Below are 4,030 nucleotides of genomic sequence, written 5' to 3'. Positions count from 1 at the left end.
TATTATATATATATATGTGTGTTGTATATATATATATATATATATATATATATATATATATATATATATACACACACACATACATATATTGAAAATTAAAGTGTTAATTACAGTATTTTTAAAATTTTCATTACAACATAAATCAGTAAAAATCAATTTTTTATTTATTTTGAATATTATATTATATTATATTATAATCGCAAATTTTTTGAGGCATCGTGAACAATTCCTCATACGAGACTCTTCTTAATGTGCCACTTCGCACTTTCTACGTTTCTTTATCAGTGGAACCTGTGTCAGGTGAGTTTTGTGGGAAAAAAAGCTGGACATAGTTTCGCGCGCTGGATCGTCTTACGCTAACTCGCACGATTTATCTGCAGGTACATCGCGACGCTCGAATCGTCGCGAAACGTTGCAGTGCCTGCAAGGGAGGTTCTCGCAATCACTTTACGTAATTCGACGATAATAAAAAAAAGAAAGGACTCCGACAAAACGCGAAACGAGGTACTTTTCTATGAAATCGACCCTCGGAGATCTCTCTTGTTGGATCAGAAATTAGAGAAGTCGCGAGACCGAATTTTCTATAAAAGAATCTAAAATCTCTCTTGTACTCTTCTTTCACTTACTGGAAAAATTTGGAGAATTCTTCTAGAATATTTCACGAAACATATAGTAATAGACAAATCAAAGATATTTTTATCTTTTATTGAATAGAATTATTGAATAGAGAATAGCTATATACTATCAGAAAATAAATATTTCAAAATAATTTTATTTTCATTATGTATTAAAATACGAAGAGATAGTTACATACAAAATTAATCCTAATATTGAGTTTAAAAATAACATTGGTTACCTTTCATGTTTTCTTTAAATAATTAGATACAAAGAACAATTTTGCAAAGAACGAGAACTAATCTTTTTCAACGATTTCCTTTAAAAGTTTCATCATGACTATGTTGCTTCATTTTCTCAACTTCCGCTGAAAAATTCATCCCGCATTTCCTACGATACGTCCACACTCCCACAGTGTATACTCAATAAAGGGCTTGACGCCATAATGTGGTGTCGTCGCTGTTGTATCGACAATATGTTCCGGATCCTTAATAACGACAGCGAAGCGGTATTAAGAGGCATTACAAAGCAGCGGACACTTGAATGCGCGTCGAGGAGGGTTCGCACTCTTGAAAAGAGCATCTGAACACGAGGAACGCTGTTAGCCCCCTACCCTTGGACGTTATTATGAACGCCCCTTTTCTATCCCATGTTACCGTGTCTTCGTTCTACTCTTGTCACCTCCGGCGACACCTTTCTGTTTCTCTTCAGCTGAGATATCCCTATTCGCAACGCTTCGACCAAATGGTTCGTACACGTGTATGTAAATGTACATACACTTTTGATTCACTTATTAAATAATTGAAAGAATTTTTTAAGTTCTACAGAAGCAATGCGAAATTATAAATTAATTCTACAACTCCTCATTTTATTTATTTTAAAAATCATATTTATATCTTTTTTTTAGATTTATGTTTATTAGTAATCATCTAAGATCATCAAATTTATTTGCTATTAATTTTTATTGAAAATATATTTAAATAAGAAGTAAATATCTTTTAGTATAGAACTCATATTGTAAATTAAAATTCATCATACATTTTATTGTTATTACAATTTATTGAGGAAATTTATCGAGAAACGTAACATTTTATATTGCAAGCATTGAAATTTAATACTCTTTACTGAATTGAAACACATGATATAAAAATGCAATGTTAATACGAGCGAATAAAGCTCTGAATTTACGTTTATGGCGGACAGAAAAAGGGGGGTGAGAAAAGTTTTGCAGGTTTCGCGTTACATCATTGTCATCCTGGAGCACCCCAATAGGCAGCCACTACATAGGTACTGAATGTACGCGCCAACCCCACGAAAATCCCCCGTTTACGTGTCTGTGTCGTCATATTCTTTGTTAGAGGGTGGTTTTCAAACGATGAAATCGCTCTGGCCTCGCAATCGAGATTTATTAAATAAGAGTTACCACATTCTCTCGCAATCCTTTCTATATATAAAAAAAGAAATATTTAATACAAAATGTATTAATCAGAATTCTATAAGAAAATTTATATATATTACATTTAATAACTACTTTTCATTATAATTATATATATATATATTACTATTATTATTTTCTATTGTTGTAAAGAATGTTTGTAAAAAAATGTTATAAAAAAATTACGAAACATAAAATTTTATCGTATCAAATTTCTATACTAGAGATATGTTATACATATATTTTATGTAATATGAAATTTTATAACTGTTCTATTAATGTCTTTAATTTTGTTAAATGTTATAATATAGGCAAAAAGTGAGTGTGTGTTCCAGAATGATGCTTCGGCGAATTTTTCTAATCCGCGCATGGCAAATGATGCCGATATTAGTCGGCTAATTTTTTCACGCTACACGCATATGAAGATGACGTTTTCACGAAGACGAAGACGAAACGCTGCCTACGACGATTCTTCGAGCTGACCGTGCAGACCTGTCAAGGCCGCGTTGCTTTTTATCGGCTTATCAAGACGTTGGTTATACCGAGTTGCTCGTTCGTGCTGTGGGAACTAAAGAATCATCGCGTCATACATCTAGGAGATGTATTTATAGCGTCTCCAGGAAGGATCTGCTCCACGTGCGAAGCTGATTATAGCGCACTGAGAGTGCAAGCCACACATCAACGTTTTCTCTTCGACAACAAGTTGTGCAATAAAGTAGAAAAAAATTATATTTTTAAACTATTGCATAAATTAAATTATAATAAATTAGGAGTTTATTTAAATTATTGAATAAAGAAAATTGAAAAGAAGAAAAAAGGAAAAAAGAAAGGTACAAGACAAAAAAGGGAGAGGAGAGAGAGAGAGAGAGAGGGAGGGAGAGTAATTGATTGATTGATCTTTATTAGCTCTAATAACTACTAGCAATATTGATTGACAATCATATAACATACAATCTAATATAATGCCGAATTATTCAAACTGCCAGACTTATACTCACATTGTACTATCCCTCTCTATTTCTAATATATGCACTAGCATAGCACTCTCGTAAAGCTTTTTAATCGTTTTTCCTTTTTTATTTCATTTGATAAATTATTGTACATTTTAAACCCATCATATAACAATATTCTCTCTAGTTTTACATCTATTAATATATATATATATATATTACCTTCTAATCTTATTTGTACTCCTTTCTCCTTTTTTACTTGCTCTTATTTTTTTAAATAATCTGGGCAGTTTCCATTTCTCATTTTATGTATCAAAATACAAACATTGTATTCAATTTTTTCTTTAATTGACATAAATTGCAATGTTTCAACCATGTCTTTAATTCTTGTCCTATAATTGCACCGTAATATAATTTTCATCCCTTTATTTTGAAATTTTTGTCAATACTGCACATTATAATCATTTAAACTCAGTAATATAGACAAACAATATTCGAATAACAGAACAATTATTGCTTTATATACAATGTATATATGGTGTTAAATTCATACTAATTTGAAATGCCCCAATTTCGATCCTATTTTTTTGCCTAGATAATTAACATGTGCTAAAATTCAGATTTCTTTCTATAATGACACCTAAGTATTTAATTTCACTAACCATTTCTAATTAATATTTTCTAGTTTTACTTTTATATTGCTTTCCTTTTTTTTCCTAATACTTCTAACTAATATAGCTTTGATTTTATTAACAGTTTAATTAGCAGTTCTATTATTTTTCAAATTCCTCAATTTTTTGCATCTGCATATTAAGATTATATATTTATTTCTTAGCTTGAATAGCCTATTGTACATATTAGTGCATCATCTGCGAAATGAGAGAGAGGGGAGAGGAAGGGGAGAGGGGAGGAAAAGGAGGGAGGGGGGAGGAGAGAGGGAGAGGGAGGGAGAGGGAGGAAAGGAGGGAGGGGGAGGAGAGAGGGAGAGGGAGAGGGGAGAGAGAGAGAGAGAGAGAGAGAGAGAGAGAGA

At 31.9% G+C, this 4,030-nt stretch overlaps 1 protein-coding gene across 1 annotated transcript in view; it reads right to left on the bottom strand.

Annotated features, from left to right (window-relative positions):
- Window positions 1-4,030, bottom strand: part of LOC105618895 — a 25,355-nt gene that overhangs the window by 1,041 nt on the left and 20,284 nt on the right. The window lies entirely within an intron of this gene.

This window comes from Atta cephalotes (genome assembly GCF_000143395.1).
Source record: "Atta cephalotes unplaced genomic scaffold scaffold00018, whole genome shotgun sequence".
In the NCBI taxonomy this organism is placed as follows: Eukaryota; Metazoa; Arthropoda; class Insecta; order Hymenoptera; family Formicidae; genus Atta; species Atta cephalotes.
This window is presented reverse-complemented; position numbering and strand designations above follow the sequence as displayed.